At 32.9% G+C, this 13581-nt stretch overlaps 1 long non-coding RNA gene across 1 annotated transcript in view; it reads left to right on the top strand.

The window, feature by feature from the left end:
* LOC128093166 (uncharacterized) overlaps positions 1–13581 on the top strand; it is a 196409-nt gene that overhangs the window by 26667 nt on the left and 156161 nt on the right. The window contains exon 2 of the long non-coding RNA XR_008212289.1: positions 392–816. This is a non-coding gene — a long non-coding RNA (uncharacterized LOC128093166). The remainder of the gene's footprint in view (positions 1–391; positions 817–13581) is intronic.

Here is a 13581-nt window from a genome sequence, read left to right as displayed (position 1 = left end):
AAATTGGTTAATTTTATATGGAAATTCTTTCCGAGAAAGACAATCAAAAAATGTCCACATAACTCAGTAGAAACAAATTCTAAAAACTTTTTTAAATTTCTTTGGAGAGAGTCTGGTTCACCGACATTGTTTTGTTACAATCAAGCAGTTGTTTTAAAATAACTGATTTGTATCCCTTGATATATTGTCTTTTAAACAATTTTCAACAAATTTAGAATATTTTTTTCGCTGCATTGTGTCCATCAATGTAACAGCTATGAAAGAAGAATACAAGCTCCTTAGAGTATCAACAACTTCCTTTTTTACAGTATAATTAAGTGACGCATATCATTCGCTTCCTCTCATTAGAGATGCAACTAACGGTACTTTCTTTCTGCTCTTATCTTTCCAGTAAACGGTCAAACGATCAAGTGACAGGTGCGTGAATTTGTTATTTCGGGAAAGCCGCAGGGGTATGAAATTTGTACAAAAAGTGCAGTGTGTCGCAGTGCGAAGAATGCTTTTCCTGTACAGCCAGCTATTCGTACCGTAAGGAAGGTTTGAGAGAATGAAAAAATGCTAAAGGAAGAATAATAAAAAGGAAGTGAATGAATTAAGAAGGTGATTAAAATAACCGAAAGGAAGAACTAGTGCATAAAACGGTGTCCCCCATTCCCCCAGTTTTTACAGTTTTCCTGCAGTGTGTTTTTGGTGAAATTTGCAAAAAGAAAGAAGACAGAAAAAAAGTTGCGATTGCTGAACCTGAATTCAAAAACCGTGACTGGACACTCTCTTCCTAGAATGGCCAACGATAATGGCTAACTCCAGCGATTCAAGGTAAGCAAAAAGGATTCTTCTTTTCGACTTTTTGTTTAAGTTTTTCTTCTGACAGTGCATTAAAATTCCATCCCCCGAAAGAACCTGCACACAGCTCACTGTCCCTTATTATTTTCTTCCGCTGTTTTTCCTCGCCAAATTAATGGTCTGATGGTCATCGGCAGTTCCTTCTTGAACCGGCTGTCTTGCTCTTCTTTGTAGGTAATTATTTCGCTCCGATCGTGTCCTCCTGCAACACACACAGCGAAAAATGGGAAAATAATTTAGGTGGATTTTTTGAAGAAGTGAAGTTACTCCTTTAATGAATGTAATGTTAACTTGATTTATGTGTAAAAATGGAAAAATCCATGACATTCAGTTTTAATTTTTGTTTACCAAGATTCGAGTTTTCAGACAAAATTTGTTGTCTGAAAAAAGTTATTTTATCCCAAAAATTGTATAAAAACGTGATTGTGTTATTCACTCTACATGCATGTAAAATTACTTGAGAAAGATGTAAAAATAACATATTCTGAAGTTATACAAATTTTACCGTGCAATTCTTGGTTAGGCCTCTCGATTTCAATGTTCGTCCATCGCGGTCCAACGACCGTAACTCTGCTCACACACAGCCTACTATTTGCTGGTTTGCGTTTTGCGAAGTTCAACGGCTCTACGGTCACTTTCGTTTGGGTTTAGCCGGCTTCTCTATCTCTTTCTCTCTTGCGTCCCTTTCCCTTCCCTTTGCTGGCTGCTTGGATGGTTTCTTGATGTCGTGTTTATAACTGTTTCAGTTGTAAGTGGGCATATCTGCTGGCTGATGATGTTGGGGACTGAGCCTCCTAGCAAAGTGAGTGAAAGAGAAAGAGTGAGAGGGATGAACCAATCTGGGAGGATTTGGTTTTTATTTTTCCTATGTACTTGATTTGAATGGTGGCTCCAAGGCTGATTGCTGCAGGTTTTTTTTTGCCGTTTCTACTGCGATGTAATTGGTAGGTTTTACTTTTTTCACTCTCTTCCTAACGTCGCCGTCGATAGTGATAGTGAAGATTGATGAAATGAAGAGGATTCCCGGTCATGTTTTGTCGTTTGGGTTGAGTATGGTTGTAAACCCTAACATGAATTTGATAGGATTTTTATTTATGAAAAAAAAAAAAGTTTGACACTCTTCTTAAGTCAAAACTTTTTTTTCGTTAAATCGTGATAACTCGTGATGTAGCAAACCCCTTATGTTTATACATCATTTTTGTGATTTTCTGCACTACAACTTTGTAGAACATTGTTACACTTTAAAAACCTTGCAAAGTTTTAAAAAAAATCGACATTTTAAAATAAAAAAAAATTGTAAAGATAAAAATACCCTTCTGGGTTATTACAGATTCGAAAAGTGGATAAAATTTTCCATAAAATTACTTGTCCCACCAAATTTTACAGTTGAGTAACGAATTATTGAAAAACACATTCACAAATGTGCAAAAATGGGATGTGCGACAAAAGGTCGAATGGACAACATGTTGAATGTGAACAAATGAAACAAATAATAATTATTAATAACTTCTAAAATATTCTTGAAAAAAATATTTTCATGCAAGCAAATCTGATTTATTTTTCTGTGAGTTCATCCATCCTTTTAGTATTGATCTTTTTTTTTAAATGAGACTGCTACAATTTTTATATAAAGTTTCTGTCACCCCTTCTCCCCCTTGAAAGTTGGCCCGAAAAATCAGGGGACAAAAAAAATATTTTTAAAAAGACCTTCAAAATTTCAATGGAAATTGAAGTGCAATCAACTGAAAATAATTTATAATGCATTCTCCTGCGATAAGAATTATTTTTAGCATGTTTGGGTTGATTTAAAAATCTCTTAAATTTTTCAAAATTTTCGATGTCGCTATAATGTTTGTTTTTGTCAAATCTCACATTTTTACTTTTTTTTGGAAACTAATAGTTGCGAACCAACTGAACTAGTGTAAAATGCATTTTGAACACTTTTTGCATTCAAATGTTGAGACTATGGCTTGTTACATGGGGGCGACATAAACTCTGAAAAATATTTGCAACGGCCTAAACAGAATAACTTCTAAACCATTTTGTGAGAAGTTTTCCATGGTCTAAAAGAATATCAGTTTTTGTAATAATATTTTGTAATACTATTGAGAGTAGTCCCATTTTTTCAAACACCAACAATTCTTAAAAAATGCGAATTCTTAAAAAAAATCTAAAAACAACCAAATCGTTTTCATATTTTTTTGAATTTTTCCATGTTCTCAAAAGAACATTTTTTTTAAAAAAAGACCTATTTTTTTATTTTTTTTATCAACCTGTTTATGCCTGTCGTATCGATTTTTTTGTGAATTTTTACAGACTTTAAAATATGAGCAGGTTTTTGAAGTTCGACCTCTGAAATATTTTTATAGTTTTTATTTTTTTTAAACAATTTATTCTTTTTTTTTCTTTTGACTGTCATAATGTTTTTGTATTTTTTTCAATTCTCTACAATATGAGCGGCCCTTTCAAAAAGTTCGACTTCTAAATTTTTTTCATGTTTTTATTTTATTTTTAAAAACAACCTTTTCTTGATTGTCAAAAATAAAAATAAAAGAAAAAAAATTGTAAGTTTTCATTTTATTAATTAAAAAAGTAATGGTTTGAATATTTTATTGACTTTATTTTATTCTTCCAAAAATAAACAGTTTGAAAGATAAACCCCGCTCCCCCAGCCCTTTTCAAAAAGTCTTCGAGAAATCGGGAGCATGTTCTTATTCAGAAGACCTTTTTTTTAATATAGAAGTGAAATCAATGAAAACCTTTCAAAACACCTTTACATAGCTGCTTTTCATTGTTTATGCATTTTAAGCTCACATCAAAAGTTTTGTGTTTCACATTTTGTCCATTCGACCTCATATCTTTCGACCTTTTTTCACACATTTTAAAAATGGAAGGAGTCGTACCACCCCTCCGTCACCAGATATCGAAAAATGGAGCTAAAATTCGTGTTCAAGTACAAAAGTTACCTCTTAGGACAAAGTTTCACGGAAATCGAAGAGGGGTCGAGGCAACCTTTTTCCGATTTCATGTGAGCTGGTGGAGATTTACCAAATTTTATTTATATTGTAAACGTAGTCTTTTTGATTAAATTGGTTGGCGACCTACCCTATTATCAACCTTGACATTACGAAATAACGTACGAGAACACTCTTGACGAATGGCATTCAATGTTTCTTATCAGCAGAAGCGTTTTGGTAGCCGGCCGGCCGGCAAAAAATGCTGTCGATTACAGTTTTGGGTAGCCCATTATCTAAATAGGTCAAAAACAGACGCAGATTGAACCGCGTGAGCAGGAACCAATTCCAGGTGGTGGAGCCAATTCTTCAAGGGTAACATTCTCTAGTTTGGTTTTCAAGATCACCAGTTTCGTCCATAAAACAGTTCAATCGCACGTTAGCACTGGTCATGACTGACCATTTTCACTGATAAGTTTAAATTAGTAACCAGCAGCTGATAAGTACACAAGCGCTGTTGAGCGCGCACACGCCAATTGCGTGTAGGAAAAGTGCGCAAAGTTGCAATGTCTAGCCTGTGAGGGAGGTCGTTATCTAACACCACACTCTGTACTCCGTCCGTCCTACGAGGAAAGCTCGGCGCAGTCATTGATTGATAAGATAAGTCAAGAGCCCGGGGTTTTGTTTGCGTCCTTCCCGAGAGAAAGTGTGTGCACTTCTTCCCAAGAGTGCGTTTCAACAACACACGGTCTGCGTGCCAAGTCGTCCGAGGTCAACCACCACTTGAAATGTCTCACTGCTGGTAGCATGAAGTCCTACAGCTGCTGTAAAAATAGTACCAGGCCAGACCACTCCTTTGCACGCAGTTGTCGTGCACGGTGGGTTGGAGCGATGAATTCATTAGTTTTTTAAAGTTTTATTTGGATTTGTAACTTTTCCAAGATATTGTCAGTTGAAAATGAGGGTCAAATGGGAAATACCAAAATAAGCTGAAATTTGAGTAACACTCAACTTTTTGTGTAGTTGTATCCCACTGTGCGTCGTCTGCACCCATCAGTCAGTGACTCTAACGCGATGTAACCCCACATTAGCAATTTCGCAACAACAATAACAAACCATGACCTATGGCTCGCCGTGTTGTCATCCGTCACTCTCCTCAGATGTTTGCATGTGACTCGTCTAGGCTCTTAGAAATGGCACACATCGTCTGTGATCTAACGCCCTTTTTTCAGCCATCATCAGAACGGAGAAGTGCGCAAAAAGTCGCGATATTTTTAGCATCAAACCGGTTCATCCAAGCCAAGCCCAAGAGTCTCATCCTGAACCGTGGTTTGACTTTCTTTTTTTTCTATGCCAAAGGTAAGTGCACCACGATGCATGCATTCTATGTTGCGCGCAAATGTGTGTGTGTTTGCACTAAACTTTGTGTTCCATTGTTAATTACCCGTAGCATTGCCGGGTTTTATGCTGCACAGTCTGTTAGCTCTGTTCTGTTCAGGGATACCGCAATGCAGTTCGGCTTGACAATGGATGAGGTCGTAGAACGTATGAATAGAAATGAGAATCAAAATCTAGGTTTTTCCTTCATTTTACCTTTCTTACAAAAGAAAGGTATAGAATTTGCTTTTGAAATAAATGATTTTCTCAAAATTTAAAAAAAAAACATGTCGTGCTCGAATCCATTTTTTGTAGAAAATTACACAAAGAAGGGAGCGATTACGGATAAAACTTGGTTGATTCCTCGCAACATTTTTTTTTATAAGAACGCACGTAACACATCCTTCGATGCCGACAAATTCTCGTTACCGATTAGAGCGTCCAATTTCCCGGGAAACGGGAAATTTTCAGCCAATTTACCGGGAAATCCCGGGAAATTTTAAATTTATTGAAAATTGTTATGATCTTGGTTTTAATTAATATTATGCAACAAAATTGTATAGCTTATCAACATTAATGGTTTGAATAAGTGTGAAGATCAATTAACAGCTTGACTGCATGTAAAAAATCATTGAAATGAGAAATTTTAAACTTGCCTCTATGACCAGTTTATTGAAATGAGAAAAAAAAAATCAGAAATTATGTTATTAATGACAAATACTGGTTTCAGCTCTTGAACAAATGGTAAAGCTTTTTAATGTTGGTTTTACTCCAAACAACCCAATGTTTTCAAATATTTGAAGCAAGCTTTGAATATATTTTTGCATTTTTTGAGAACAAACAAGAGAAAATAAATTCAATGATTTTTTTTTTGTATTATTGTGCAACATGATTTAAATTATACGATAAATTAACATCATTCCACAAAAAGTCTTCTTTTTTCACATTTAACCCTCTATCAATCAATTGAATTAATTCTTTTTGCACAAATTCGATTTTCATCTCATTTGATCATGGTCAACAAAAACGTAAAAAAAAATCTCAATTTAATTTGCAGTTAATATTGTTTTGATGAAATAACATCAATCTGTTATAAGCTTATCTAATTGTAATAATTTTATACTCATTTAGCAAGATCTATTCCCAGTTGCTTCAAAAATTAATATTATCAGAAATAATTCTGGTATCATAATTTCTGTTAATCTGATTAATTATATATAAACCAAACAATACATTTAATTTAACAAAATCATTTTGAGTTTGTTCATTTATTATTTTTTCAGAGCATTTTCAAAAAATAGTTCTAAAAATTTAAGAAAATGTATACTTCCGCTTAAATTTCTGGAATTCCCGGGAAATTTACAAATTTCCCGGGAAACGGGAAATATTTTTTTCCGGGAATTCCCGGGAATTCTTTTCCCAGGACGGGAAATAGGACGCTCTATTACCGACTTTTTTCAACAACCAACAAAATTGTAAAAATGTTAAAAAGCCTTTATGAACGGTGTGACAAATTCTATACGTTTTCGCATTCCTTATGTCAAACAAAGTCGCTTTGCATCATTTGTTATTCCATACAAGACTGCATACAATGTTGCGGGTTTATCATAAAAAATAGTCATTTGAATTTTCATAAATCTATATCTTGAAAAGGAATTGGTGTCTTCGGCAAAGCTGTAGATTATGTTAAGGACTCTTCAGAAAACAATGAACACAGTTCGTTTTTTTATTTGACTTTTTATCACTAAAAGTTCAATTCCCAAAATACGTATTTTTTAATTTTCGATTTTTAAGGGACTAAAATGTGCTTAGATGGGTGCAAAATTTGGTTTTTGAACAAAAAAAAATATATTTCTGGGAAAGCAAATCAAAATAAAAATGTCCAACCAAAATTTCAAAAATCATTTTCAGATGCAAAATCAAATTGGCAATCAAAAATTACTGTTCAATGTTTTTAAAGTTGAGAAAATAAACTTATTTTTTTTTTATAGACTGCTTGTAACTGAAAGAAATTTAGAATTTTGAAAAAATAAACGGAATTATCTGCTCTTTGTAATAAAAATATCGATTAAGAAAATAAAAAAATAAAAGTGTAGGTATATCCGACTTTGTTAGAAGAAGTGTTATATCTTCATGATGAATTCTGAAACTGCAAAAATTGAACATTTTTCCAAAAAAATAATCTGAAGGTGCTAATTACTTGAAAACGGCTTGCATAATCAAAAAAAGTTCAAGTTATTTTCGATTACAAATTATTTTTTTGTTTGATTATGATTGTAAAAATTTATTTATATTTAAAAATTATGATATTCAAAATTTTAGATTTAAAAAAATCATCATAATATATCATATTATATTCAAAAAAATATATAAATCTGGTAAAAGATTTTGCACCATCCTCCATTTATTGCGCGAAATATGCCGTTTTCATTCCCCTAAAACAAGATGCAAATAAAAAATTTAAAATGATTTTTTTCTGAATTTCAGTTCTAAGTACATTAAAAATAAAATTTAAATAATTGCTTTGTTCAAGACACTAAATCAATCAGAAACTTTATATTCAAATGCCCATTTCGTATGATATTTTCGTAAAAATGTTTGATGCACTATTGTGTAAAAAAAACTAATGATGTAATTTTTTTTGTTGACGATGTTTGTATGGACGATGTTTCAACCAAATTAAAAATTCATAACTCATAAATAATTTTTTTTCTAGATTTGATTTCCCCACACAAAAATTAAAGGGACTCCCTGTGGCACCCTACAACGTGGTACAACCATGTAATGCTATGCTATGCTAAGAATTTTAAATGGACTCCCCCATACAGAAGAGACAAAAGGCGAATATACATTTTTTTAAAATTAAAACGTACCTTTTGTTTGGGTAATTTCAAAATAGTTCGTTCGTTCCCTTTTCAAGTGTTTCTCCAGAAATTTAGATTTTTATTATCTTTGTTAGACTGGTACAAATATTTTTAAAAGTTTTTGTTTTACCCAAAAAATGTGTAAAAATGTGAACCTGATGAATATTACACATTTTTTTTTAGTCACAAAATCTGTCACCATTTCCTGATAAATATTACCATCATTTTTTTCTGTGTACCGTTAAATGGGGTGACTTTGATAGGTTCGCGATTTTTCCGCAAAATGAAGAGTACCTACAATTAAAATACTTACGGAATGGTTTAGAATCATATTTACTGTGGTAGAAAAGTGTTCAAAGTACCTTAAGAAGAACTATACATAAAATTTTGAAAAGTTTAAAAAGTTAGTTAACTATAGCTGTGGTGGCCGAGGCAGCTAAGTCATTGGATTGGTTTGTCAAAGGTCTCTGGTTCGATTCCCGTTTTCGACACTTTTGGTTTTTTGTTTGACGGATGAACTTTTTTTGCAAATGAACCTCGAGAGAATAGTTCTATTGCCCATCTCGAGCTATGTTCTCTGCGTCCGTGAATGGTACCACTATTCTCTCGACTCGAAACAATCATTTTCTCGGACTAGCGCTGCCAGTTTTGGGTGTATAGTTAAGCAAATTTTGATGAATGTAATCATTTTAAACTTCTCAAATTGTCAAGATTTTCTCAATGAACATGATTTTCAGTCGGAAAACGGAATGCATTTTCCGATTCTTTAAATAATTTTCCACTAGGAGAAGTTTTAATAAGTTTGTAAATAATAAATAGCATGTGTTTTTGAAACACAATTAAAAAAACTCCAAATTTATAAGCAATTTCAGTTGAACAAATTTCATGTAAAATGTGAAACTTGTGATTCGTGCTTCCAGTATAAAATGCAATATAAATTGATATATTTTTTAAACAAATAAGTTTCAGGCAAAATTCTGACTTTTCAACAATTTTACCTGAAATTTATATGTATTTTGTTAAAAAGTTTATAAACTTAGTTAACTAATTATAAACATTGATTTTTTTTTCTTTAAAAATATATCAGCTACTTTAGTGATGGTACATTTCTGGAGCAACATTTGAAAAGGGCGCATAAGCATTTTGACAGCTAGAACTATTTTGCAAATTCCGAGACAACAGTTAACTATTTAACAAAACCCGCATCGTTAGAAGGTAGCTGGGAAGGCCAGCTATTCTTTAACACATCGAGTTTTGTGCAAAAGTTACTTGTTGGCTCGTAATTTGCGAAAAAGTTCCAGCTATCAAAATGCTTATCCGCCCTTTTCTCGTGTTGCTCCAGATTTAACGTAGAAATAAAGTTTGGACATCTTAAATCTGGTTTTAACAAGAAAAACAATGACTATCAAAGTCACCCCGGATTCTGAACTAAGAATTTTTAACTTAACTATTTTTCTAAACAAATTGAAATCCTATCAAAGTCACCCCGGTTTACGGTACCCTACTTGTTTGGTGTTTTTCTCAACTGCTTTTTAATCCTCAATATAACAAAAAACATCTTAGGTATGAAGATTTCAAAAATACAACAACATTGAAACCTCAGCTAAATAAACAAAAAAAAAACAAACCCTCCAAAATTTATTTTTTTTAGCTGATTCAAAAAGAACAAAGAGATTCTCCAAATCGGCCTGCTCAACGACATTTAAATTTTGCGTGTAGCGCTCCAAATATCAATCAATTCGTGAGTCATTAATCACCGAATCCAAAAGATGTGCCCCGCAAAACGACGACGTCGACGACCGGCGTTGACACCAGGAAGCCAAAAAACGACGACGCTCTTTTGAATGTATGTGTGTGTGTGTTTGTGTGTGCGAAAGAAGGCAGAACGAAGAAAGTTCGGTCAAACGAAAAATTTGGGGGGATCACACCACAAGAACAAACCAAACGCACGCTCACACACGCACTCCCAAATTTTGGGGCGATCCAAGCAGCCGGCTTTCCAACACGAACACACATACACACACGATTTGTTTGTGTGTGTGTGTGCGTTTGCCGGGGTGCGTGTTGTGTAAAATTCACGCACGCATAATGCTTCGACTCTGGTTGCTCTGTTTTTTCTCGTTCTTTCTCTTTTTTTTTCTTTTTTGCTGTTGCGCGCGCTGACACACGCGTTTTTGTTGTGGTTGTTGTTGTTGTCGTTGGTCGGCCTGCTGATGTCAAACACGGCGAAGAACGCGCTCGCACTCGCACTGCTGCTGCTGCTGCTGATGGAAGGTCGTTGACCCATCTACTGTGCTGTGGCAGTGAGTGGTCGAATGGACTAATATGTGTGGGTAGGGTGACCAGCTGATTGGTGGGAAACTTTAGGCGGGAAAATTGGGAGGATCCTGCACTCTGCAGTGTACTCCAAATTTAATGTTAGGAGATTTCAATCAATCAATCAAAGATATCAAATCTTTGCACTGTAATATCTTTATACAGATTTTTGAAATATGAATATGGCAAAGTGTTCATGTGTCTAAATTTTAATATTTTGCTTTTATTTTATGATCCAGTCTAGACTCGAATATCCAAAAACTCGATTATCCGAAGTTTGGATAATCTGAGGTTCAATTTTAGACTTTTTGTAAAGGTCCTAGAAGCTATGGAATTCTCTATATTTTAGGAACCTTTTTCAATTGAAACTTAATGATGATCAAAAATCGAGCAAATCAGTGAAATGTTCAATTTGGAATAATTAGGATGTGATTCGTTTTGATTTTTGAAAAGTTTTTTTAGAAAGTGTCGAAATGCGAATTTTTTTTTTATTCGAAATGCGAAAAAAATTACAACGTAAAATTGAATTGGGTCCTAAAATGATGCTTAAATTGCTGATATTATTGAACACAACGATAATGCATATTTTTTCTTCATTTTAAATAGATTTTTAAATCAATGAGCAATTCCAGCCCAAAACAAGAATTTTTTAAGTACTTTTTTCTCGACCCTCTCCGATTTCAATGAAACTTTGTAGACATGTTATCCTAGGCATATATAAGCCATTTTTGTGTATATGGAGCCAGTAACACTCGATAATGACATTTGAGAAGGGCGTACGTGTTTTCAATATTTTTGTATTTCGTAATTTAAATATTGCTGTATCTCGAAGCCGTTGCATCGTATCAAAAAGTGGTCAAAGACAAACTTGTAGGAAATTTTACGGGCTTTCCGAAAAAATACACTGAAAGAAAAAAACACTCCACTTTTATGAGATTTTTTTATTTTTAGGTTTAAAAGTTAAATTTGAAGGTGAGCCCACGATTTTTTTTCGCTCAAATTTTTTGTGAAAATAGCCTAAGATGTTACAAAAAGACTCACGAAAAATGCAGGATGGAGCAACTCACCTAAAAAAATACAAAAATCATTTACTGAAACTGTTTTTTTGAAAAGTGCTCTAAACGTCAAAATTTTCAAAAGCCGAATACGGGAATCGATTCTCCAGACAATTTTACATAAAAGTCTCCATATTGACCATTGTCCTAAGTCCAATCCTTGTGAAGTTACAGCGGTTTTAAAAATAAAAATGTTGAAAAAATAGGGTTTTTATGGTTTTTGGCAATTTTTATATGACGGACTTGATTTTTCAGTTTCGAAAATATTTTTATCGAAAAGCTCGTCCTATTTCGCATAAGTTTGTCTTTGATCACATTTCAATTGGATGTATGGGCTTACAGATATAAGCTAATGACATTGCTCATAATTCAAACATAACATTTTTTCAGTGTAGTAAAGTAACCTGGATAATAAATTAGCTTATATCTGTAAGCCCATACATCCAATTGAAATGTGGTCAAAGACAAACTTATGGGAAATTGGACGAGCTTTTCGGTAAAAATATTTTTGAAACTGAAAAATCAAGTCCGTCACATAGAAATTGCCAAAAACCATAAAAAACCTATTTCTTCAACATTTTTATTTATAAAACCGCTGTAACTTCACAAGGATTGGACTTATGTCAATGGTCAATATGGAGACTTTTATGTAAAATTGTCTGGAGAATCGATTCCCGTATTCGGCTTTGGAAATTTTGACGTTTAGAGCACTTTTCAAAAAAACAGTTTCAGTAAATGATTTTTGTATCTATCATCTTGGGCTATTTTCACAAAAAATTTGAGCGAAAAAAAATCGTGACATAACCTTGAAATTTAACTTTTAAACTTAAAAATCAAAAAATCTCATAAAAGTGGAGTGTTTTTTTCTTTCCGTGTATTTTTTTTTTCGGAAAGCCTGTCAAATTTTCTACAAGTTTGTCTTTGACCACTTTTTGATACGATGCAACGGCTTCGAGATACAGCAATATTTAAATTACGAAATACAAAAATATTGAAAACACGTACGCCCTTCTCAAATGTCAATATCGAGTGTTACTGGCTCCATATACACAAAAATGGCTTATATATGCCTAGGATAACATGTCAACAAAGTTTCATTGAAATCGGAGAGGGTCGGGTACAACCGATTCCCTATTTGACATGGAATTGCTCCAATTTAAAAAAAATAATTTCATGGCCCTTCTTGACAGAAAAGGTCCTACTTGACAGCTCGTTCCAAAGGGACCGTAGTTGATCCATCGAAAAAATCTTGTCTTGTCATTTTTTTATTTTTTTTTGCATTAAACCGTAATGTTCTTTTGTAGAATTTTGATAAAGTACACCGTATTTTTAGGTTAAACGATTAATCATAATAGTATTTTCTTTAAATTTAAAAAAAGTGTCCATTCTAGTCTGTCTTTGAACAAAAAGCTTAAACAAATTTAAAAAAAAAATCTTTTTGTAGAGTTTTTTTTAAATTTTATTCTGTTTTCAATAAACTTTTTTTTTATTTTTTGCATGTTTTTGAATACCCCTAAGGCCGTTTTCAATATTTTCAAAGTTTATGTCCCCCCCCTTCTAAATTGGTCTGATAAATCAGGGGGTAAAAAAACTGTTTCCAAAAAACTTCAAAATTTCCATGAAAATAGAAGTTTAATCAACTGAAAACAATCTTAAAAGCATTTTTCTGCATTTAAAATCATATTGGGCATGATTGGGCTGAATTAAAAATATTTTGAATTTTTGTGAAATTCCAATGCACAGCACCACAAAAATTTTATTTTTCACAAAAAATAAAATTTTCGTCAATACTAAGGTATTTTGGAAACTAATGATGGCAAAACAACTGGACAGGTGTATAATGCTTTTTAAAACATTTTTTTCATTAAAATAATGAAACCATGTCTTGTAATTTCAATTTTTATTTTTATTTTATTTTTTATACTTTTTCAAATTTTTTACTAACGAATGGCACCGTTATCATTGAAATTGTAAAAAAAAAACGCGTAGAGGCATAATCTGGGACACTACAAAAAATACTGCTTACAATTTTTTATTCATTTTTTTTTATTTATAGGAAATGTTAGTAAATAGCACAGCCGAAAAAAATAAATATTCAAAAAATATTGGCAACGTCACATAAAACAACTAAAACTTCAAACCCTATTTTTTTTTTTAAATTTTAAAAGTTCT

Source organism: Culex pipiens, chromosome 2 (genome assembly GCF_016801865.2).
Source record: "Culex pipiens pallens isolate TS chromosome 2, TS_CPP_V2, whole genome shotgun sequence".
Lineage (NCBI taxonomy): Eukaryota > Metazoa > Arthropoda > Insecta > Diptera > Culicidae > Culex > Culex pipiens.
Note: the sequence above shows the minus strand (reverse complement) of the source record. Positions and strands in the feature narration are given on the sequence as shown.